The following is a 26,024-nucleotide window of genomic DNA, read 5'->3' as shown; positions in this document are numbered from 1 at the left end:
AAATGTTGTGGTTGGTCTGAGAATATGCAGGGAATAATTTCAGTCTTTTGGTATCGGTTGAGACCAGTTTTGTGAGCCAGAACATGGTCTATTCTTGAGAATGTTCCATGGGCATTAGAATAGAATGAGTATTCTTTGGTTCTGGGGTGTAGTGTTTTATATATGTCTATGAGGTCCAACTCGTCGAGTATTGCATTCAAAGCTCTTGTTTCTTTGTACATTTCTTGCTTAGGTGATCTGTCTATTGCGGATAGTGGAGTGTAGAGGTCCCCTACTATTAACGTATTCTTATCTCTATGTCTCTTTATTGTGGTTAAGAGTTGGCTTGTGTATCTTGCTGCTCCCCTGTTGGGGGGATATATATTTATAATTGTCATATCCACTTGCTGGATACATCCTTTAAGAATAATATAGTGCCCTTCTGTGTCCCTAACTATAGTCTTTAGTTTAAAATCCAATCTGTCTGATATGAGAAATGCTACCCCAGCTTTCTTTTGAGGTCCATTGGCATGAAAGATGGTATTCCATCCCTTTACTTTCAGTCTGAATGTATCTTTAGGTTCAAAATGAGTCTTTTGTAGACAGCAAATGGATGGGTCATGTCTTTTTATCCAATCTGCAACCGTGTGGTGTTTTATGGGAGCTTTTAGGCCATTTACATTGAGACTGATTATTTAGAGATATGATTTTAATGATACCATGTTGCCAGTAAAGTCTTTGTTTCTATAGATGGTGACTTTCTGTTCTATATCACTCTTGGGGCATTTTTACTTTTCTAGAACCCCCCTTAATATCTCCTGTAGGGGTGGTTTGTGGTTACGAAATTGGTCAATGACTGGCAATTCTGGAAGATCTTTATTTCTCCATCAGTTCTGAATGACAGCCTGGCTGGATAAAGGATCCTTGGATGCATGCTTTTCTCTGAAAGAGCTTTAAAAATGCCCCCCCCCCAACACTTTCTCTCATTCTAGGTCTGTGTAGAGAGCTCTGATGTAATTCTGATGCCTTTGCCTTGGTACGTGAGAAATTTCTTTGCCCTGGCCGCTTTCAATACTGTATCCTTGGATCTAATATTTGCGAATTGCACTATGATGTGACATGGTGTAGGTTTGTCATGGTTGAGCTTGGGAGGGGTCCTCTCTGTCTCTTGGACACGAATGCTTGTTTCCTTTGCTAGATTAGGGAAGTTTTCAGCTACAATTTGTTCAAATATCTCTTCTAGACCTGTGTTTTTCTCCACCCCCTTGGGGATGCCGATGATTCTGACATTGGAACGTTTCATTGAGTCAGTAATCTCCCATAATCTACATTCTTGAGATTGCATTTTTTTGAGCCCAGTTTCTATTTTAGCTTTCTCTTCTACTAATCCATCCTCCAATTTGCCAATACGTACTTCTGCCTCATTCACCCTGGCCGTCATAGCCTCAAGTTTTGACTGCATTTGGCTCATAGAGTTTTTAATTTCTGCCAGATTCACTCTCATTTCCGCCCTTAGAGATTCTATGATCTCATTAACATTTTCGTTAATACCTTTTTCAAATGTACACATCATCTTGACCATTGTTACAATGAATTCCATTTCTGATACTTTGGTTATATCCATATCCATTAGTTCTGTGGCAGAAGCCACAAACTCATTGTCTTTTCATTGCAGGGGGGGGATTTCTCCTTCTCGTCACTCTGATGAGGAGAGGTTGCGGGGTTGTCTAGAGCCCAAATTATTGACCAGGACCCAGACAGTGCGCACTTGTTTTATAGGGATCGTAGGGATGTGGGCTTTTTTATTTTTCAGCCTGCCTTCTGGGGGAGGGGCCTGCCGCACCAATACTTATGCAACGCTGTTTGGGTAGAGTCTCCATGTCTCCTGCGAGGGGGAATGGGGATGGGCACACTGTGAGCCGGTATTTCTAGGTTTTTGTTCTCTGGCTGCTTTCCCTGGTGATTTGCTGTGCCTCTTCTGAGAGTCAGAGCAGCAGTAGCCGAATCTCCACCTCTGTCTCAGAACAGAGGGATGGCGGACCGTTCTCCACTGATGTTCTGGCCATTTTAACTCTTTTTCTGTTGGTGCTGCTCAACCCTGCAGCATCCTGGGATGTGTGCCCCACACCCGGTGTCCCAGCTCTCACTTCCATGGCTGGCACGTCTCTGTCCATTGCGTTTCTAACACCACCAGGTGCCCGCCGCCAGCCGTAAGCTGCCCCTGCCCTCTCTGGAGCTCCCGGTCTCAGTCTGGCTCCAGTGAGCACCCCAGAGCTCTGTTTCAGTCTTGTAGTGTGCGTTCCCTGGCTCACGGTCTCAGTCTGCTCTCTCGCGGGTGACTGTCCACAAGTCTGCCAGCTCGTCCGTGCAGGTGCCTACCTCTTCCCGCACCCAAACGTGGCAGCTCCCTCCCCCTTCTATTTCTCTTCCGATGTCTGTGTGCAGTTTCATGGCTCCCAGCTTTGTACCTCAATACTCAGTGCTGGAGATGTTCATTTGTAGAGATCCATATGTATCTTCCTGCATCTCAGGCTGATTCCATGGGTGTTCAGGATGGTCTGGTACCTATCTAGCTCGACTTAGGGGACCAGCTGAAAAAGGGGTCCCCTACTCCTCCGCCATCTTACCTCCTCCCCAACGCCTGAAATAGACAAACTTAACAGACTAATAACCAGAAAGGAAATTGAAACAGTAATCTAAAACCTTCCAAAAAATAAGAGTCCAAGACCAGATGGCCTCCCAGCAGAATTCTATCAAACATTTAAAGAAGAAATCAGATCTATTCTACTGAAGCTGTTTCAAAAAATTGAAGGGGCAAGAAAACCTCCACACTTGTTCTATAAGGTCAGTATTACCCTGATCCTGAAACCAGACAAAGACTGCATCAAAAAGGAGAATTACACAACGATATCCCTGATGAACATTGATGCCAAAATACTCACTAAGATCCTAGCCAATACAATCCAACAGTACATTAAAAGGACTATCCATCACAACCAGGTGGATTTATTCCTGGGATGTGCAAGGTGGTTCAACATTTGGAAATCAATCAATGTGATAGAACACATTAATAAATGAAAAGACAAGAACCATATGAACCACTCAGCTGATGCAGAGTAAACATTTGACAAAATATAGCATCTTCTCCTGATTAAAACTCTTCAAAATATAGGAATACAAGGAACATACCTGAACAAAATTTTACGTTATTCATTAATGTTATTATATTATTCATAGCCTTCTATGAAAAGCCCACAATGAATATCATTCTCAGTGGGGAAAAGCTGAGATCGTTCCACTTAACGTCAGAAATACGACAGGGATGCCCTCTCTCCGCACTATTGTTGAACATAGTACTAAAAGTCCTTGTCTTAGGACTCAGACAACAAGAAATAAAATGCATTCAAATTGGCAAAAAGGAAGTCAAACACTCTCTCTTCACAGATGACATTATAGTTTATGTGGAAAACTCAAAAGACTCCACCTCAAAATTGCTGAAACTTATACAGCAATTCAACAATGTTTCTGGATACTTTAATTCACAGAATTCAGTTCCATTTCTATGCACTAACAGTGAGACTGAGGAAATAGAAATTAAGGAATCAATTTCATTTACAATAGCACCAAAAACTGTAAGATACCTAGGAATAAACCTAAACAAAGAGGTTAAGCATCTGTACTCTAGAAATCACAGAACATTTATGAAAGAAACTGAGGAAGACACAGAGATGTGAAAATATTCTTTGCTCAAAGATTGGAAGAATAAACATTGTTAAAATCTCTATGCTGCACAGATCAATCTACACATTCAATGTAATCCCTATCAAAATAGAATCAGCACTTTTCACAGAGCTGGAACAAACAATCCTAAAATGTGTATGGAACCAGAAAAGACCTCGAATCTCCAGGGGATGTTGAACAAGAAGACCAAATTTGTGGCATCACAGTGACTGATTTCAAGCTGTATTACAAAGCTGTAATCATCAAGATAGCATGGTACTGGCACCAAAATAGATATTTAGATCTATGCAACTGTATAGAGACTCCAGAAAAGGACTCTGAACTCTATGGTCAACTAGACTTCTAAAAAGAAGGAAAGAATATCCAATGGAAAAAAGTCTCTTCAATAACTGGCACTGGAAAAACTGGAACTCCACATGCAGAAGAATGAAATTGGACCATTCATTTACACCATACACAAAGATAAACTCAAAATGGATGAGAGACCTAAATGTGACACAGGGATCCATCAAAATCCTAGAGAAAATTAGCAGTAACCTTTTCAACATCAGCCACAGAAACTACCTCTCTACCTCCTGACCTATCTGAAGCAGTGCCTTACCTGTCAGCACACCTCAGAACAGTTCCATAAGGCTAGCAGTCCCACCCTGGCTCATTGGAGCTCCATGCTTCCCTAAATGCCCCAGGACCCTAAGGTGTGGGTATCATGCAGCAGTGAAGGAGGCAAGAGGCGTCTGTCACTGGTCTGTCACTGGGCAGGTGCTGGGCTGTGACACCCTATAACACTGAGGGGCAGAGAATGCCAGGTATGGGGCAGAGGCAGCTCCCGCACTGCTGTCCACCCAGAGCTGATGTTTTGCCTTTAGGAAAGAAAGACCAGGACAAGGACCTGACTCACAGTCTATCCCATTTCCTCCCCTCACTCTTCTGGACTGCATCTGTCCCCTGCCCTTGTAGATCCCCTCCCCAACCCTGTCATCTCCTGCCTCCTGCTCACACAAACACTGCCTCACCAAAGTTACCCCATTTTACAGATGAAGATATGGGGTTCCAGCCCATCCAGGACCCGATGTTTGTGGAACCCAGGGTATGATGAGCAGGGTCTGAGCAGCTAAACACAGGAGACCCCAAGTGCTGGAATCACATAAGTGACACACATCCCCCTTACATCTAAGTGACTCCACTAGCCTCCACATGGCCTCCTGAAAGCAGCACCATCTCATCATCTCAGACACCATCTGTCTTAGAGATTCAACCCTCCCACTTTCCAAGTCCCCCTGAAGTTCACCCCCCTACAGAGGAAGCTTCCTTATGGCTCCCATCCATTTATGCTCAATTACTATAAGCATTCTGACTTGACTGAGGTCAGCCCAGGAGCCACAGCTCTAGGCTCTTCTTCTTCAAGCTCAGCTGGAGCCACAGGTGAGCCTAAGCTCACTGGGCTCTGTGGCCCACCTGAGCTTCCACGCCAAATTCCTGGAGATAACAGAAACCATTTCCCACTTGGGGCCAATCCTTGAACTTAACCTTCCAACTGCCTTCTGACACCCAGTGTCCAATTTATTACAATGTCAAATTTATTACAGTATCTGAGTTGTACCTCTTGGAAGAGGTCCTTTTCCTTCATGCCCAAGTATTCTCTACAGTCTCCAAGGTGCAGCTGTTCCCAAGTCTCTTGCAATGTGCCTTACTCTGTGCAAACACTCAAACACCTGAAACACCCAATGTGAATCCCACATATCTCCCCCAATTCCTGCAGTGGTTCTTGGTCAGAACAGAACCCACCATCCTGACCCCTAATACCCCTCTGCCTACTATCCTGACACCACACCTCTTCACCCAGTGACTGGGAATGTTCCCATGCCTTTGGACTCCCTCACCCTGTTTCCTTGGTCTTGTCACATTTGCTCTTCAAATGCCTGCATCACAGAGGAACCTGCTATAGAGAAACACCTGCTGTTGTGGCCTCAGGTTGAAGCCATCACTTCAGGGTCTAACCTCAAGTTTAGCAACAAAGCACTGGGAGATTTCACTCCGAAATGCTTTATGCAGAAATCATTGTGTACAGACATACTGCTTCTCTTTTCCTTCCAATCAGAATGATGGTGATCTCAGCAGCTGTTCTTGGGCTGTAGAGATCAGTATGTCTGAAAGTGTTGATGGGGACAGGCAGGGTGTGCTCATTGTCACTCTGCATAATTCTAGGACACTGTCTCAGAGCCATGGAGACCCCTGCCCAGGATCAGGAGAATGTGATGACGTATAAGGGTCAATAGCGACTGCAAGCCATGCTGCACATTGCAATCACTCTGGAGTTGTTTCTCATAAATTCCTCATTCAGGAATGATCATTTTAAATTGTTTACTTAACCTAATATTCAAATCTATAACACACCTCCACTCCTTGAGATGACCACACTTTTCCCCTCTCCTGTTATCAAGGGGTGGGTGCTCAAACTTCACCCCTTGGGCACTGCATGGGAGGCAGAAATGTCCAGGAAGACCTTCATTGGAATGAAGAACCTCTCCACCTTGTGGAGCTAAGCCTGCCTCTCACTGCACTGTTTAGCCTCTTGTTTTAAGGCCTCCACCTCTCCCTCCAAGATGGAGCACCTCTTGTTCAACTGGAGGATCTCAGCCAATGACTCCACAGTGTTCATGGCCTGGGTCTCCAGTACCATTTCCTTCCAGCTCCCCTCCTTATTTCCTGCCATGATTTTTAATTCAAAGTCTTGAAACCACTGGTCTCTTTCATCTTCTAAGGCATGGTGTCATTTTCTTCTGAAACGGACTCCCCAAAAGTTTAAGAATGCACAGGTAGCAGGCCACAAGTATCTTAGTTTGAAGTCAATCCCATGTGAGAAGGGACTCAAGTATTCACTTTGTTGCAGAGTTGGATGGTGCCGTGTCAGGGGGTTTTGGGTCTGGCTGGTATCCCAGTGGCTTTTTAGCCCACTGCTAAGCTGGGATGGAGGGCTCCTGGTTTCAAGGCTCCCAGGTGGCCAAGGAACTAGTGGACACATGGGTGTAGCTCTGAGCAGGTTTGGAGATCTCATAGCCTGAGACCAACTGGCAAGCCCAGTGTTTGAGTGCCTTGTGAGGAAGGAAGGATCCAGGTCCTAGAGTGTGTGGTGAATTCACTGTCCATGAGCTTGCTTGGCCTACCACAGAGCTGTGTGGTTGGTCTCCAGGACCAAGGGCATAAGTTGAGTCCTCTGAGTAGGTTCCTGCTTACACTAACACAGAACTAAGTTGTTGGTCTCCAGGTCCAAAGGCACATTGTGAGACCTCTCTCCAGATTCCTGCTTGGCATAGAACACAGAGTTATGTGGTTGGTCTCCAGGACCAAGGGCATATGGTGAGCCCACTGTCAAGGTGCCAGCTTGGTCTAGAAAAAAAAAATGAGTTGCTGGTCTCAGGTCCAAGAGCACATGGTGATCCCTCTTTCCAGGTGCCTGCTTGGCTTAGATCAGAGCTGAGTTGTTTGTCCCCAGATCCAAGGGTACATGGTAATCTCTCTGTCCATGTACCTGCTTGGCCCAGCAGAGAGCTGAGAAGTTGGTGTTTGGGTCCAAGGGCATGAGGTGAGGCCATTTTCCAGGTAAATTCTTGGCCGAATGCAGAGCAGTGGAACAGGGCTCCAAGTCCAAAGACACATGGTGATTACATTGTCCGGGCAAGTTCTTGGCAATATACCGAGCTAGGTTGGTAGTCCCCTGATCCAAGGGCACATGGTGAGCCTGCTGTCCAGGTTCCTTCTTTGCCTAGCAGAGAGCTGAGATGTTCATCTTCATTTCCAGGAGCAGATGGGGAACCACTGTCAAGGTACCTACTTGACTTAGCACAGAATGGAGTTGTTCTCCAGTTCCAAGGGCACAAGGTGTTCCCTCTGTCCAAGTGATTACTTGGCCTAGTGCAGAGCTATTTTGTTTGTGTCCCTGTCCAAGGGCCCATTTGAGCCTGTTGTCAGGTAGCCCTGCTTGGCCTAGTACAGAGCTGAGTTGTTGGTCTGCAGGTCCAAAGGCACATGGTGGGCCTGCTGTCCAGTTATGATCTTTTTCCAATGCTGATTTGGGAGGCAGGGCTCATCATTTCTTGGCACTTGGCAAGCCTGTTGTTCTCTGAACTCACTTGCCTTGTAGTGCTTTGGGCTGGCCAGCTTGTGGTATGAAGCTTCTTGGTCCACCCTGTGTCTATGTGACTGGTCCACCCCAAGTCTATGTGACCCAGTGTCATATGGATTCAGAGGGTTCCCAGTCTTTCGGTTACTGGTGGATGCTCTGTTCCGGGGGCTGAATTTCTCTATGTTCTTCTATGTTCGAGTGTTTGTTGTCTATGACCTCCTGGTCATCCAGGTGTCTGGGTGATCAGTTTATCCACTGCTGAGCTGGTTCAGACAGTTCATGGTCTCAGGCCCGATGTTCCAATGACTACCACTATTTCCAGTGGTGTGATGATTCCTTCTCCCAGTACTTTCTAGTTTCCTAAAATTCCCTGCCAGGTGTCTGGAAGCATTGTACACATTGTGCACATCTGGGTCAGCTGGATGTTCAGGGCATTCATGTGCCCCATGCTCAGCTGGTTTAGAAGGCTCCAGAGTAGTAGTGTGCCCAGTGCCCACTAAGGACATGGTCTCAGCTTTCCTGCAATGAGCCCAGTTGTGACCCCAGAGGTGTGGGGCGCAAGTGGCTGAGAATCCACAGTATTCTGATTTCCAAAGTCCCACTGCCATGTGCCAAATGGGAATGTGTACCCAAGCAGCCAGAACATCCTCACAGTGGCAAAGGGGTCCAACAGTCGCCGGGTGTGGGTTCATGGACTCTCAGGACCACAGAGGGCCACAAAGATAGGCACAAACATGAAGGTGGAGTGCAGAGTGTTGTTGACAGCCCCAGGAGATGAGGAGGGGGTAGGGGACTTGCCATGGGCAGGGGCAGAGAATAAGTCAGAGAACATGAGGACTAGCAGGAAGAGCTGTGGCTGAAGCCCCATCTCTGTCCTCAGTGCAGCCTTGGCTGTTACCATGCCTTTATAACAGCCCTGGGAGCATCACAATGCCTTCTTGTGGTGTCACCACCATGACCTGGCCAATCATCAGGGCACCGTCAGGTTGGCTTTGTTAAGGTGGCCAATCACCAAGCAGCTTGGCTGGCCAATGAGTGATGACTATATCAATGACCCTCATGACATCATCTCCTGGAAACTATGTTTTGAAGGAAAACAAGTGATTTTTTCCCTTCAAGATGAAGAATTCATATTTGGGATGTATTTATAGTGAAGTTCATGGTGAGGCTGAAAGACTCAACCAGTACAAAGCTAAATGTCTCTCCTAGAGTCACCATTCACTAAGACACTGACACTGATATTAATGAAGACATGGGCCATTAGACCCCAGGAAAGGTCACACTTGTGGGGTAAGTCAGACAACACAACACTAGAGCAAATGCTACTCTCAACTCATCCAGCAAAGCTAAAATATAAGTCTAGAAAATGTAGTTATATTTTTTGTACATCTTCCCACAATAAACATAATCCTGGGACGGATGAAGCTGTGTCACAAGTCATTGACTGCTTGTCAAAACAACATTCAGCTCTCATTGAAGGGGGACAACAGAATCCAGCCTGTCACCAAGTTTACAGTCTTCATGTCCAGATCCAATCAGAAAGTACTGGAGGGAGAAGTTAAGTTTGTCTCCTCATTCAAATACAACTACGTACTAATCAAATCATTCTGAAGACCTAAGAAATCAGAGATCTAAGAATATAAATGCTGTAAGGCTACAAGTAGGAAAATGACCACCATTTGGAAGGTAGGAGGTTGGAGACATGAATCTGGTTTGAATACAACCGAGGATACAGCTGAGGGGAGTGAGTCTGCTTGAGGAAGATGTCACAAAGAATTATAAGCAGCGGGGTGTGAAATTGGATCTTTCAGAATCTTGGATAAAGCCACCAAAAAGACTGAAATCTTGCCATTTGCAATGATGGGGATGAATTTAGAGGGTACTATGCTAAGTGAAATAAGTTAGTGAAAGGGACATAGCATATGATTTCACTCATATGTGGAATTTAGGGAAAAAATGATGAACATAGGGGAAGGGAAGAAAAAAAATAAAATAAGATGAAAAGAGAGGGAGACAGACCATAAGAGACTCTAAATTGTAGGGAACAAACTGAGAGTTGCTGGAGGGGAGGTGAAGGGGGAGTAAGGGTAATTGGGGGATGGGCATTAAGGAGGGCACTAGATGTAATGAGCACCTGGTGTTATATGCAACTGATACATCACTAAATTAAACCTCTGAAACTAATTTTTTTTTAAAAAGGAGTGTGTTCAGGGAGCTCCCGTATTTGTTCCTCACTGGCACACAGGAAACTCCCATTAATTGCTTGTGGAAAGAGTGAGGTCAGATGAAGCTGTCTTGTCACTGAGCAAATGCACAGGGTTTGGAGCTCAGGGGAGAGAAGAGTAGTGAGCAAAGAGGTGCTCTCTGAAGCCGGGGGATAGATGGGTTTCCCCGTGAGGACCATAAAGAGAAGAAGAACATGTGGTCTAGGACTGAACAGCAACCAAAGGGCACACAGGAAAAAGCTGACAAAGGAAGGTGAAACAGAAATGTGTGAAGAAGGGGACTGAAAGTAGAATTATCACAGAAGTAAAGAGTGGGGCATCCCCAAAAATCCAGAGTACCTGCTGCCCCTAGACAGGCTGAGGGAGGCTAATTCCAGCTGGATTGCCTTTGGTTTTCTGTCACTCTCAGACAAATCCAATTCTGTTTTATCATTTTACCTTCTGACCCCTTTTTTGAAACTGAAACATCATTGACAGACAATATCATTTTAGCTTTAGGTGGACGGTATAGTGACTGGACAAGTTTTTATCATATGCTACACTCACCACAAGTGTAGCAACCATCCATCACCAGAGATACTATTACAATACTATTGACCATATTCCCCATGTTGTGCCTTTCAGCTCCATGACTTATTCATCCTATAATGGGAAGCCTGTTTCTCCCACTCTCCTTCACCCATTTCTCCCATGTACCACTCGCCTCCCCGCTGGCAACCATCACTTTGTTCTCTGTATTTATAGGTCTGATTCTGCTTTTTGTTTGGTTGTTTATTCATTTGTTTTGCTTTTCAGATTCCACATACGAGTGAAATCCTATGGTATTTGTCTTTCTCTGTCTGACCTATTTCACTATGTTTATGCCTTCTGGGTCCACCCATGTTGTTCAAATAGCGAGATCTCATCTTTTTTTATGGCTGAGTAATTTTCCATTGTGTATATATACCATACATTCTTATCTATTCATCTCTTTTTTTTTGTAGATAGTAAGTTGTTGTTTTTCTTTTTAATTTTTCAATCTGTCAAAAAAAAACACCAAAAAGGGGAAAAAAATCACATTATTCTAATATCTGTGTACAGTGTGGACATTTTCAGAGGACTAACATTAGAAAATATTGTTTCTCTTCACCCCATGACAACACTGCATATGCCATAATAACACTTTACAACAGTAATCCACCAGTAGTCATACAGACATCATGATTTTACATTTCAACATGAGAAAAAAAATCCACGTTTTCCCAGGACTTTCCTTCCTCATAATGGCTGCCTGTTTCCACTCTAGCAGAGCAGGTCTCCACACATGCTTTTGGAAACTTAAGCTTTTAAACACTAACAATGGCTATATTTGAAGTCCTATCCAATCCAGAGCCAAACTTAAATGATGAAGTTGCCATCTACAGTAACAACCAACGTTTTATTAATGGGTATGGTGAAGTTTACCCATGGAAATGTGTAAAATACTGCATGAAAGGAAAAATAAATAACCTTGTTGTAAAGCAGACTTGTTTACATTATAGATCAGAACACCCAGTAACATAAAACTGTCATTAAGTTTTACAAATTAATTTTTATATTCAAATTACAGCATTTCCACAAATCTAATAAAAAGAAAATGGTTTGAGAATGGTTGAAAGGCTTTCATGCCACTGCCCCCATGGGGCTGCCCACAGGTCACAGTGATGAAATACCCCATGTGCTAACAGAAGGCATGAGATCTGAATAGGCCATACTCTCCATTTATGTCCTATTACTTGTTCCAGAACAGTGAATTCTTTGAGACGAAAAACGATAAAAAAAAAATCAGGACACAGTGCACTTTGATAACATATAGTATCTGAAATTGTTCAAAGGTCTGAATACAGTCTTTTTTTCTTTTTTTTTTTTTAAAGATTTTATTTATTTATTTATTTATTTGACAGAGACAGCCAGCGAGAGGGGGAACACAAGCAGGGGGAGTGGGAGAGGAAGAAGCAGGTTCCCAGCAGAGGAGCCTGATGTGGGGCTCAATCCCAGAACTCTGGGATCACGTCCTGAGCCGAAGGCAGATGCTTAACGACTGCGCCAGCCAGGCGCCCCTGAATACAGTCTTTTAATGCAAGCCTGCATCTTCAAACACATAAAATCTGTTTCCTATGCTCAGTTTCAACATCACTGGAAAAATACCCATCACTAAACCCTGATTCACATTCGTAGCCATTTCACCATCTTCTATTATGGTCAGTGTTCAGGAGGCAAATCCTGACCCAGAATCCTTGTTCACATTTTCTCCAAGGGCTTCTCCATGCACAGTGGCCATTCTGCTTCTGTCTCCTTCTGCTTGGCACCTGCAGGCATGAGTATCAGGGCTTACCACACGTCTGACAGGGAAATGACTCCCACGATGCTATCTGCTTCACTTGTGACCAGCAGCGCAGGGGTCAGCCCACGCTAATCTGTTCAGGATTTCCAGCTTACCGTACTTCACAACACCTTCAAGGCACTGTGAGTGGTGCTGAGGGCCTGGGTCACTGTGATATCTAGGTTACTGAACGTTTTCTCAGCAGCAAGCTTAATTACCTCAGACTTGGAATAAATATTCACAACTTCTCCTGACTCGTGCATCACAGGGAAGACCAGCAACTCTCTTTCTACAAAGACATTTAAGGCTGTACTGATGGTCTCCTTGTGGATGAAGGGATGTTGTGGTGGGTCCCAAATGCAAGAATATCCAGGTTCTCCTTAATGAAGGCAGGCTTTGTCAGACCAGACATAAAATGCTGGAGGAACGTGAGGATTCTTTTGTGGGTAAGTGTATAAACTGCAGTCCACTGATAGGATCAATAATTGGCAATGAGTGGATTTCATTTGTGATCAGTGAGTGCACAGCATGGAAGATGTTTGCATCTGGAGCTATATTCCCTGAAGGCTTATGTGTTTCTTGGGGATGAAGTTCCCTCCTTGTTTCAATCTTATGTGCCTCTAATTCATAAATGTGTACCAGGGTTGACTTATGTCATGTCTGTGGTGTATTTATGAACTCTGTAATTGTTAGCATTCCTACAAAATTTGTTTTGTCCTCTCCCACAATAGTGCTGCTGGAACACCATTGGCTGCTAAGGCACAGAAGCTTTTCTAACTTGTAGTATCAGCAACGACCCGCTTTGAAGAGTTGGAAAGATGTGGTGATCCTTGTGTTAACTCAGTGCATGAAAACCCCCTTTTTTGAGTTTTGTGCTTCCTCTTCGAACTGGAATTTCTCCCACATGCTGGCTTACTGGTCCAGGGGCTGCAGCCCGCTGCTGCCAATGAAGAGGAGGAGGACCAGGATCTGTGGGTACTTCTGGACGCTTCACTGGTCAGGTGTGCAGGGGTACCAGGGTGTCAGCTGGACCTCTCTAGAGTGCAGGTTATGGGCTAGGATCCTCTGGGGGATGTGGGCATAATGCAGGGACAAGGGGGTATAGGTGGGAACTTCTGGCTAGGCAAGCAGGGAGGTTGAGTTTTGGATGAAGAGCAGCCATTATCCATTCATCACTGGTGGATACCTGTGTTGTTTCCACACCTTGGCCACCTTAAGTCATGCTACAGGAAACGTAGGGGTGCATGCGTCTTCACAATGAGGACATCTAGGCCTCCTGGCTAAAGCTGAAGTGGATACAAGCTGGTGTCACAGGGATCTCTGTGCAGAGGGCCCCCTGGAAGGGTGGCTGGAGTGGAGATGGATCAGGAGCTGAGGTTTTCTGGGATGCTCTGCACAGAGGTGCCCTGGCAGGACAGCTGTAGCTGAAGTAGGTGGGCTGGAGTGTCCCAGGGCTCTCTGCAGTGGAGACACTTTGGGAGGGTAGCTGTAGCTGAAGTGGATTCAGGATTGGGGGGTTCTCTGTGCACAGGATCTCCTAGCAGGATGTCTGAAGCTCAAGTGGGAGAAAGGTGGGGTGTCCTGGGGTCTTAAGCACTGTGAGTGGCCTGGCACAGTGTGGGCTGATGTGTGCTGGGCTTTACACACCAAGGGGCTCCTTATCAGGACAGTTTCAGCTGAAGCAGTAGTGACTCAGGAGGTCACATAACTCTCCATTCAGGGGGTGCCCTAGCAAACCGAGTCATGCAAGCCTGAAGTGTGCTGGGGTGAATCGGACTAAAGTGTCACATTGGTGTGATGTCTGGAGCTGTAGTGAATGCTGACCAGGGCAACCCAGTGTGTGCTATGCTGGGGCTGCCTCGTGGGCACAGCGTGGGTTGAGTGGGTTGGGGACCCAAGGCTCAGCGAGGTAGCAAGCTGGCTGGGGTGCTCAGAACCTGCTTCTGTCTATGCTATCAAGGTGGAAGGGAATGGGAACCATGACACTTGCCAGCACTTCAACACAGAGAGAGATCCAGCACCACCCCCTCCCCTTTGGGGGGCTTGAAGGGTGGATCCTTCACATTACATATGCTCTTTAAATTGCAGCTTCTTGAGACACCTTGGTGGCTCAGTTGGTTAAGTGTCTAGCTTCTGCTCAGGTCATGATCCCAGGAGGATCATGGGATCGAGTTCCACATTGAGCTCCTTGTTCGGTGGGGAGCCTGCTTCTCCCTCTGTGTGCCGCTCCTCCTCCTTGTGCTTGCTTTCACACTCCCTCTCTCTGACGAATAAAGAAAAAACCTTAAAAAATAAAAACAAACTGCAGCTTCTTTTCTGTGACCCAGGGCAGACAGATCAGCTTCCAGCCCCCACAACTATCCCTCTCCCTGCAGTTGGCAGGATGGTGAGTATGTCTCTGTCGTGTGTTGTGCAGAAGCTGTTCAGTAGGCCCTCAGTTCTTCTTCAGGCAGATCTGCTCTATAAATAGGTGTAGACTTGATGTGTCTGGGGAGGAGGTAAGTTCAGTTCTCACCTTAGGTGAGGTGAGTTAGGTCCCCATCTTGGACTCTTATCTTTATAAAATTACTTAAGTTATTTCACTTCTCAGAGGATCCATTTCCTGACTGTAAAATAGACATTTTATTTCAGGATCCAATACCCTTACTGGCTAAGGTGCCTGGCACAGAGTAGGTGCTCATTAAATGTTTCTTCCTCCTCTCATCCTACACTGTGCTCTCCAAAACACATTCCCTTGACTCAGCAGACAAACTGCTCCTCCCACTCTCAATGTCTGAAATTTCTAAGAACAGTATGGGAAGTCCCACCCTGCTACTGGGCTTGGCACCTCACAGGTCACTCTGGCAACTTTACCCTTGCCACTTTCTTGCTTTCTCTCCACCTACTCAACTGAGATGTGCAAGTGCCTGGCCCAAGCCACCTCTATAAATCCTCCTCCGGGGGAGGCTAACAACAGAATCCATCAAGGATCATGAATACTTAGCAGCCAAGGGAAATGCTGAGCCACTGGGACAGTCCTCCCAAGGGTTTTAGAAATCCACTGCTGATGGTTGGATTTTGGAGAACATTTCAGTGAAGGGCCTAGGAGGGTCTTAGTGGTTGAGTAGTGTAGGTTTAACTAGCGTACATCTGTGGATTTTGAGGATCACATCCCGAGGAAAGTTTCCATCAGTCTGGCACCTGGAGTCAGTCATGAAATGGAAAGGATAGAAGGAATAATATTTGCTGAGTGTCCAGAGTGGATGCTTCACTGTGCCAGGCCATTGATATAGGGCTTTTCTCTGAACGTGGTAACAATTCTACAAAGTGATCATGCTCTTGTGTGTCCCTATTTTACAGAGGAGGAAAGTACATTGGTTGAGCTTACTTAACATGTAGCTGTGTTATAGCATGGTGCATGAAAGAAGTTATAGAGCCTAGTGGGCCTGAGTTCACATCATAGCTCCATCTCCTCCTTGTTGCGTTACATTGAGAAAATTCCTGAACCTCTCTGTTTCTGAGTCACCTCATCTACAGCATGGAGACAGCAATGCCTGCCTCATTAATGTGTTTGAAGATTGAAATGACATTGCAAACCTAAGACCCTAACCAGTGTTTCTGGTACACGGCAAAAACTCAAGAAATATTGTCTGTTCTTAATTTTACTACTATTGATGTTATTGCCAAAACCCCTGAACTGAGAATGAGGGTGTTTAATTCAAACGTAAATCCTTCTGGATCCAACATGAGAAGAAATAGAACCATATGCATGTTTAGAAACAAAACAGAACCGTCATGCTCTTTCCTTCAAGCTTCCTGGCATCATTTACTAATGCCAGGCATGGTACTGGGCACTGGAAACAGAATAAAGAAGATCATTCTGTTGAGGGGATTATAAGCGAGGAAAGGAAAGTAAATTGTATTATTTGTCCCAAGTTTTTTGCCTTCCTTCCTGGCATGGCCCTCCCAATGGACCACATTTAGTTTTTTTATGAATGGGCTTGGCTGTATGACTAGCTTTGGCCAATGGAATGTGAATATGCTTGCTGTAAACAGAGAATATAAATGGCCAAAATTTGGAGCCAAGGTTACCACAAAGGCTATGAGGTCTGGGGTCAGAAATGGTCTATGCAGAAATAGCTGTGTGTAGACACTCTGCTTCCCTTTTCCTTTCTATCAGAGTGGCACCCACCTCAGCGGCTGGCCTTGAGTTCTAGAGGAGTCAGTGTGTGTGAACAATGTTGAGTAGGATGGGCAGTTCGTGCTGACTCTCAGCTCCTTATGGTTCACCACCACTTTCTCAGAATCTTGGAGACCCGTACCCACCATCTGGAGAATGCAGTGTCTAGTGTGGTGCCGTGGTGACTATGATGCTGAGCTGTGCATTACAAACATCCTGAAACTCTTGTTTTGTATTCCAATACAGCTGTTTATTTAAAGCTGACAGATATCCTGAACCTCATGTAGGTGATGAATCAGCAAATTCTACTCCTGGAACCAATACTATACTATATGTTAACTAAATTGAATTTAAATTTAAAAAAGAATCTGCTTTTTAAAAGAAGTAATTGAGTTAAAATTAAAGTATATGGGGGACCCTAGAAATTTATGGTGAGTCCTTATAAGAAGAGATTAGGACATGGATACAGAAAAGAAAATATGATGAGAACACTCAATGAGAAGGTGACCACATACAAGCCAAAGAGAGAGACCTCAGTATCCTGAGTGAAAACAAATAAAAAAAAAAACAACATCGGAGGTCATAGCTGTAGGATTACCCTCATATATTAAAAAGCCATCACTCCCAAAATGTAAAACACAGAGGTGATTGCCATGGGCAGGGATGGTGGGGACAGGGGTGGGTTGCAAGACGGAGAAATTTGTGTGATGGAGTACTTCTATATCTGGATTGTGCTTTTGAACATATGAATGTACATGACAAACTGACAGAACTAGACATGTCCATCATACCACTGTCAGTTTCCTGGTGTTAATAGTGTTCTGCAAAGATATAGGCTGTTTACCAGGGGCAAAATGAGCCAAGAGTGCCTCTGTGATAGGAATTTTCTGTACTACCTGCAGCTTCCTGCGAATCTATAAATCTACCTACCCACCCCCCTACCTATATTAGTGTTCTACCTGTCAACACACCTAAGATTAATTCCCTAAAGCTAACAGCCCCACCCTGGCTTCCTGGAGGTCCAAGCGTCCCCAGGACCCTAATGTGTGGGTGTCAAGCCACAGTGAATGATGCAGGAGGGTTCTCGTGCTGACCTGTGACTGAGTAGGTCTTGGGCTGTGATGCCCTGTAATCCTGAGGGGCAGAGAAGGCCAGTTGTGGGACAGGACAGAGACAGAACCCAGACTGTTCTCCTCCCAGAGCTGATGTTTTGTCTTTGGGAAGAAAAGGACAGGACAAAGACCTAGTTCACAGCCTGCCTTCCGTTCTCTGGACAGCATCTGTCTGTCCCCTGCCCTTGTGGATCCCCTCCCAACACTGCTATCTCCTGCCTCCTGCTCACACAACCATCCCCACAAAGTTTCTGGCATTTTCAGATGAACAAATGGGGACACAGAGGTTGAATGGCTCTTCTTCACACCCTCAAAGTGGGGTCCCAGGACCTGCAGGAGCCTGCTGTGCCCAGAAACATGTGTGGGATAGGTGGAGTCTGAGCAGTTGACCACTGGAGGTTAGCAGATCTGGCTTCACATAAATGATCCACTTCCTTCACAGATCCAAGTTATCTGGACTCCAACACCCTCCCCACTGGCTCCTGAAAACAGCAGCCCTCTTATAAGCTCATACATCTTAGAGATGTCAGCCTCTCTTCTCCCAAGTAGCCCTCATTTTTACCTTCCCTCCAAGAGCCAGCTTCTTCATGGGTCCCATCAGTTTATGCCCAGGTGCTATAAGCACACTGCCTTGAGCTCTCCCAAGGGACCATGGCTCTAGGCTCTCCTCCACCTCAGCTGCAGCCCTAGGCAGGCCCCAGCTCAATGACCTCCACATGGCATTTGAGCTCCCACATCATCCTTGGAGGTAAAAGAGACAATCTCCAGGGAGAAGAGGAACCTGGAACCTTACTTTCCTTCTTCCATCTGTCCAATTTAGGGCAGAATCTCAGCTCTGCCTTTTAGTGGTTGCCACCTTCCTCCATATCCACAGACACCCACCCACGAGTCTTCCAGATGCACCTCTTCCCACCTATTCCTACCTGTCTTCTTCTGTATTACTCTGTCTCTCCACTCCTCCTCTTGGAGCAGCCAGTAAGAATCTGTCTCCCCCAAAATCCTCAGTGTTTCTGAGGCACAGGGTAGAGAGCCCATCCTCCAGGCTCCTCACTCCAGTCTGTACTGCCTCCCTCACCTCATAGGAAATCACCCAGAGACAGGGAATGGTCCCATGCTTCTGACGTCCCTCTATCATGGTTCCCTTGTCTTCTTGTCACATTTACTCTCCAAAGGTCTGCATAACTCAGGAACATGTAGTCAGGAAATACTTGCTGCAGTGTCCAGAGTTTGGAAACATCACGAATGGGATACGCTATTTGCAAATGAAATACCTGATAAATGGTTAATATTCATAATATATGGAGATCTTATATGACTTGCCTGGGTGGCTCAGTTGGTTAAGCATCTGCCTTCAGCACAGGTCATGATCACTTGTTCATCGGGGAGCCTCTTTCTCCCTCTGCCTGCCACTCCCCTTGCTTGTGCTTTCTCTCTGACAAATAAAGAAAAAATATTTTAAAAACTCTTTTAAAAAATGAAAAAAAAAGACTAAGCAATATAATCCAGCCAGAGAAAGACAAATACAATATGATTTCACTCATATGTGCAATTTAAGAAAGAAATAAAATGAAGAAAGTAAAAAAAAAAAAAGACAAAACAAAACAAAACAAAACAAAAAACCCCAGACTCCTAAAGTATAGAAAACAGAACAGATGGTAACAGAAGGGTAACAGATGGGATAATAGAAGAGATGTGTGATATAGCTGTAAGGGATTAAGAATACACTTATCTTGATGGGAACTGAGTAATGTACAGAATTGTTGAATCACTGTATTGTACACTTTCAACTAGTACACCACTGTGTTTTAACTATATTGGAATTAAAATGAAACAAGTAAATACATACATACATAACAAAAATAGGTAAATGTGACAGGAAGGAAAAAGATGGCAGTGGAGTAGGGGACCCCTTCTTCAGCTGGTCCCCTGAGTCGAGCTGGATATCTACCAGACCATCCTGAACACCCACAAAATCAGCCTGAGATGCAGGAAGATACATCTGGATCTCTACAAAGGGACATCTCCAGCACTGAGTATTGAGGTACGAAGTGGGGAGCCATGAATCCGCGCACAGATATCTGAAGATAAATGGAATGGGGATGGAGCTGTTGCACTTGGGCGCCAGGAAGCAGTAACCACCTGCACTGGGGAGCTGGCGTGACTCGTGAACCGGCACCCTCGAGAAAGCAGACTGAGACCAGGAGCCTGGGAACATGTGTGCGACCAGACTGAAAACTGGAACTCCGGAGTGCACACTTGAACTAGACTGAAATCAGGAGCTCTGTAGCGCGCAAGCAACCAGATGGAAAATTGGCGCTCCGGAGTGCGTGCAAACCACACTGAAACAGGGAGCACCGGAGCGTGCACAGGAACAAGGGGCAGCTGGCGGTGTTAGAAGCACAAAGGACAGAGACTTGCCAGCCCTGCAAGCGAGGGCTGGGAGAGTGGCTTTGGGGCACACATCCCAGGACGTTGTGGGGTTTTTAGCAGCACCGTCGGAAACAGAGTTAAAGTGGCCAGGAGAACTCAGTGGAGAGTGGACTGTGATCTCTCTGTTCTGTTCTGAAACAGAGTCTAGAATACGGCTACTGCTGCTCTGACTCTCACAAGAGGCACAGAAAACTACCAGGAAAAGCTGCCAGAGAACAAAAGCCCAGAAATACCAGCTCACATTGTGCCCATCCCTGTTTCCCCTCAGGGGATGGGGCAGCTCTACCCAAACAGGGTTGCCTGAGTATCAGGGCAGAAGGCCCCTCCCCCAAAAGGCTGAAAAATCAAAAAGCCCACATCCCTAAGATCCCTATAAAACAAGTGCACATTGCCCGGGTCCTGGTCAATAACTTGGGCTCTGGGAAGCCCTGCAACCTCTGCTCCTCAGAATGATGAGGAGAAACCCTCAGCAAAAAAAGGACACAGAGACTGTGTTCTCTGCCACAGAAATGATGGATATGGTTATAACCAAATTATCAGAAATGGAGTTTGGAGTAACAATGGTCAAGGTGATGTGTAGTCCTGAAAAAATATTAACAAAAATATTAATGAGAATATAGAATCTCTAAGGGCAGAAATGAGAGAGAAACTGGCAGAAATTAAAAATTCTACGAATCAAATGCAGTCTAAACTACACGCTCTAATGGCCACGGTAAATGAGGCAGAAGAACGAATTAGTGAATTGGAGGATGGGATGGTAGAAGAGAAAGTTAAAATGGAAACTTGGCTCAAAAAATCCGATCTAAAGAATATAGATTATGGGAGATTATTGACTCAATGAAACGTTCCAATGTCAGAATCATTAGCATCCTCGAGGGGGTGAAGAAAGAGAGAGGTCTAGAAGAGATATTTGAACAAATTCTAGCTGAGAACTTCCCTACTCTGGCAAAGGAAACAAGTATTCATGTCCAAGAGACAGAGAAGACCCGCCCAAGATCAATGAGTACAGGCCTACACCACGTTACATCATAGAGCAACTCTCAAATATTAGATCCAAGGATGCAGTATTGAAAGTGGCCAGGGGGAAGAAAACCCTTACTTACAGATGAGAAAATATTAGAATAATGTCAGACCTGTCTACAGAGACCGGGCAGGCTAGGAAGGGTTGGCAGGGTATTTTGAAAGCTCTGAGAAGAACATGCAGCCAAGGATCCTTTGTCCAGCAAGGGTGTCATTCAGAATTGATGGAGAGATAAGGACCTTCCCAGATCAGCAGAAACTGAAGGAATACATAAACACCAAAGCAGCCCTTCATGAGATATTAAAGGGGGTTCTATAAAAGTAAAAAGACCCCAAAAGTGATACAGAAAAGAAATTTACAATCTATAGAAACAAAGACTTCACAGGTAACATGACATCATTAAAATCATATCTCTCAATAATCGCTCTCAATGTGAATGGCCTAAATGCTCCCATAAAACACCACAGGGTTGCAGATCGTATAAAAAGACATAACCCATCCATTTGCTGTCTACAAGAGACTCATCTTGAACCTAAAGATACATTCAGACTGAAAGTGAAGGGATGGAAAACCATTTTTCATGTCAATGGACTTCAAAAGAAAGCTGGGGTAGAAATTCTTATATCAGACAGATTAGATTTTAAACTAAAGACTGCAGTTAGAGATACAGAAGGACACTATATTATTCTTAAAGGATGTATCCAACAAGTGGATATGACAATTATAAATATCTATGCCCCAACCAGGGAGAAGCTAGATACACAAGCCAACTCTTTACCAGAATAAAGAGACATATAGATAATAATATGTTAATAGTAGGGGACCTCAACACTCTGCTCTCAGCAATAGATAGATCACCTAAGCAGAAAATGAACAAAGAAACAAGAGCTTTGAATGACATACTGGACCAGATAGACCTCATAGATATATACATAACACTCCACCCCAGAACAACAGAATACTCATTCTTTTCAAATGCACATGGAACTTTCTCCAGAATAGACCATATACTGGGTCACAAAACAGGCCTCGACGGATACCAAAAGACTGAGATTATTCCCTGCATATTCTCAGACCACAATGCTTTGAAACTGGAACTCAACGACAAGGAAAAATTTGGAAGAAAGTCAAACACTTGGAAACTAAGAACCATCCTGCTCAAGAATGATTGGGTAAACCAGGAAATCAAAAATCAGATTACAGAATTTTTGGAGACCAATGAAAATGAAAACACAATGGTCCAAAACCTATGGGACACTGCAAAGGCAGTCGTAATGGTAAAATACATAACCATCCAAACCTCCCTCTAAAGAATAGAAAAATCTAAAATGCAGTATTTATATTCTCACCTCAAGAAGTTGGAGCTGGAACAGAAGAACAGACCTAACTCACGCACGAGAAGGCAGGTAATCAAGATTAGAGCAGAGATCAGTGAATTAGAAACCAAGAGCACAGTAGAGCAGATCAACAGAACTAAAAGCTGGTTCTTTGAAAGAATAAATAAGATCTATAAGCCACTGGCCAGACTTATTCAAAAGAATAAAGGACGCAAATTAATAAAATTATGAATGAAAGGGGAGAGATCACAACCACCACCAATGAAATAGGAAGGATCATTAGAAACTTTTATCAACAGCTTTATGCCAATAAATTAAACAACCTGGAAACCTATAAACTACCAAGACTGAAACAGGAAAAAATTGATTATCTAAACAGAGTGACTAATTATGAAGAGATTGAAGCAGTGGTCAAAACCTCCCCAAAAACAAGAGTCCATGGCCTGATGGATTCCCCGGGGAATTCTACCAAACATTCAAAGAAGAAATAATACCTATTCTCCTGAAGCTGTTTCAAAAAATAGAAAAAGAAAGAAAACTACAAAACCCATTCCATGAGGCCAGTATTACCTTGATCCCCAAACCATGGAACAACCCCATCCAAAAGGAGAATTACAGACCAATATCCCTGATGAATATGGACGCCAAAATTCTCAACAAGATCCTAGCTAATAGGATCCAACAGTACATTATGATTTGAATTTCCCTGATGGCTAATGATTTTGAACATTTTTTCTTGTGTCTGTTAGCCATTTGTATGTCATCATAGGAAAAGTGTCTGTTCATATCTTCTGCCCATTTCATGATTTGTTTATTTGTTTCTCGTGTATTGAGTTTGAGAAGTTCTTTGTAGATCTTGGATACCAGTCTTTTATCTGTAGCATCATTTGCAAATATATTCTCCCATTCCATGGGCTGCCTCTTAGTTTTTTTTATTGTTTCCTTGGCTGTGCAGAAACTTTTTATCTTGATGAAGTCCCAAATGTTCATTTTATCTTTTCTTTCTCTTGCCTTTGGAGATCTGTCATGAAAAAGGTTGCTTTGGCCGATGTCGTAGAGGTCATTGTCCTATGTTGTCCTCTAGGATTTTGATGGATTCCTGTCTCACATCGAGGTCTTTCCTCCATTTGGAGTTTATCTTTGTGTATGGTATGAGAGAGTGATCACGTTTCCTTCTTTTGCCTGTATCTGTCCAATTTTCCCAGCACCATTTATTGAAGAGACTGTCTTTTTTCCACTGGATGTTTTTTCCTGCTTTATCAAATATTAGTTGCCCAAAGAGCCGAGGGTCCATTTCTGGGTTCTCTATTCTGTTCCATTGGTCTATGTGTCTGTTTTTGTGTCAGTACCATGCTGTCTTTGTGATCACAGCTTTGTAGTACAGCTCGAAATCGGGCATTGTGATGCCCCCAGCTTTGCTGTTCCTTCTCAACAGTTCCGTGGCGATTCGGGGCCTTTCTGGTTCCACACAAATTTCAGGACTATTTGTTCCAGTTCCTTGAAAAATGACATCGGTATTTTGATCGGGATAGCATCGAAAGTGTAGATTGCTCTGGGTAGCATGGACATTTTAACTATGTTAATTCTTCCGATCCATGAGCATGGAATATTTTCCATCTTTTTATGTCTTCCTCAATGTCTTTCAAGAGTGATTTATAGTTTTTAGAATATAGATCCTTTACGTCTCTGGTTAAGTTAATTCCAAGGTAACGTATGGTTTTTGGTGTTATTGTAAATGGGATAGATTCCCTAATTTCTCTTTCTTCAGACTCATTATTTGTATATAGAAATGCAACTGATTTCTGAGCATTGATTTTGTATCCCACCTCATTACTGAATTTCTCTATAGCTTCTAATAGTTTGGGAGTGGATTCTTTTGGGTTTTCCATATAGAGTATCATGTCATCTGTGAAGAAAGACAGTTTGATACTTTTGGATCAAATTGGATAAATTTTATCCCTTTTTGTCATCTGATTGCTGTTGCAAGAACCTCTAGTACTATGTTGAATAATAGTGGCAAGAGTGGGCATCCTTGTCGTGTTCCTGATCTTAAGGGAAAGGCTTCTAGCTTTTCCCCATTGAGAATAATATTTGCTGTAGGGTTTTCGTAGATGGTTTTTATGAAATTGAGGAATGTACCCTCTATTCCTACACTCTGAAGAGTTTTAATCAGGAAAGGATGCTGTATTTTGTCAAACGCTTTTTCTGCATCGATTGAGAGAATCATACGATTTCTGAATTTTTGTTTCTGGATAAAATCTAAGACACTGATAGATTTGCAAATGTTGTACCACCCTTGCATCCCAGGGATGAATCCCACATAGTCATGATGGATAACCCTTTTAATGTACAGTTGCATTCTATTAGCCAGGATCTTGTCGAGGATTTTGGCATCCATATTCATTAGGGAAATCAGTCTATAATTCTCCTTTTTGATGGGGTCTTTGCCTGGTTTGGGGATCAAGGTAATATTGGCCTCATAGAATGAGTTTGGTAGCTTTCCTTCTGTTTCTATTTTTGTAATATCTTTAGGAGAATAAGTATTATTTCTTCTTTGAATGTTTGGTAGAATTCCCCAGGAAAACCATCCGGGCCTGGAGTTTTCTTATTTGGAAGGTTGTTTATCACTGACTCAATCTCTTCATAATTAATTAGCCTGTTTAAAAAATTAATTTCTTCCTGTCTCAGTCTTGGTAGTTTATGGGTTTCCAGGAAGGCCTCCATCTCTTCCAGATGGCTTAATTTATTGATATAAAGCTGTTGATAAAAGTTTCTAATAATCCTTCCAATTTCATTGTCATTGGTTGTGACCTCTCCTTTTTCATTCATAATTTTATTAATTTGGGTCCTTTCTCCATTCTTTTGGCTAAGTCTTGCCAGAGGTCTGTCAATTTTATTATTTCTCTTAAAGAAACAGCTTCTAGTTCTGTTCATCTGCTCTACTGTACTCCTGGTTTCTAATTCGTTGATTTCTGCTCTAATTTTGGTCAACTGCTTCCTCGTGCGGGAATTAGGCCTGTCCCTCTGTTGCTGTTCCAGCTTCTTGAGGTGAGAATATAAAAACTGCATTTTAGATTTTTCTATTCTTTTGAGTGAGGCTTGGATAGCTATGTATTTCCCCCTTAGGACTGCCTTTGCAATATCCCATAGGTTTTGGACCATTGTGTTTTCATTCTCGTTGGTCTCCATAAATGGTTTAATTTGATTTTTGATTTCCTGGTTTATCGAATCATTCCTGAGCAGGATGGTTCTTAGTCTCCAAGTGTTTGAGTTTCTTCCAAATTTTTCCTTGTGGTTGAGTTCCAATTTCAGAGCGTTGTGGTCTGAGAATATGCAGGGAATAATTTGTCTTTTGGTATTGGTTGAGACCTGTTTTGTGACCCAGAACATAGTCTATTCTTGAGAATGTTCCATGGGCATTAGAATAGAATGAGTATTCTTTGGTTCTGGGGTGTAGTGTTCTATATATATCTATGAAGTCCAACTCGTCGAGTATGGCATTCAAAGCCTTTGTTTCTTTTCTGAGTTTTTGAAAGGGTGTTCTGTCTATTTCTGA

At 43.8% G+C, this 26,024-nt stretch overlaps 2 pseudogenes; both read right to left on the bottom strand.

Annotated features, from left to right (window-relative positions):
• The window catches only part of LOC113247498 (5'-AMP-activated protein kinase subunit gamma-2-like), a 38,190-nt pseudogene extending 31,790 nt beyond the window's left edge, over positions 1 to 6,400 (bottom strand).
• Positions 6,401 to 12,327: 5,927 nt separating this feature from the next.
• On the bottom strand, positions 12,328 to 18,715 carry LOC113247473 (5'-AMP-activated protein kinase subunit gamma-2-like; annotated as a pseudogene).
• Positions 18,716 to 26,024: the final 7,309 nt, after the last annotated feature.

Source organism: Ursus arctos, unplaced genomic scaffold, assembly GCF_023065955.2.
Source record: "Ursus arctos isolate Adak ecotype North America unplaced genomic scaffold, UrsArc2.0 scaffold_5, whole genome shotgun sequence".
In the NCBI taxonomy this organism is placed as follows: Eukaryota; Metazoa; Chordata; class Mammalia; order Carnivora; family Ursidae; genus Ursus; species Ursus arctos.
This window is presented reverse-complemented; position numbering and strand designations above follow the sequence as displayed.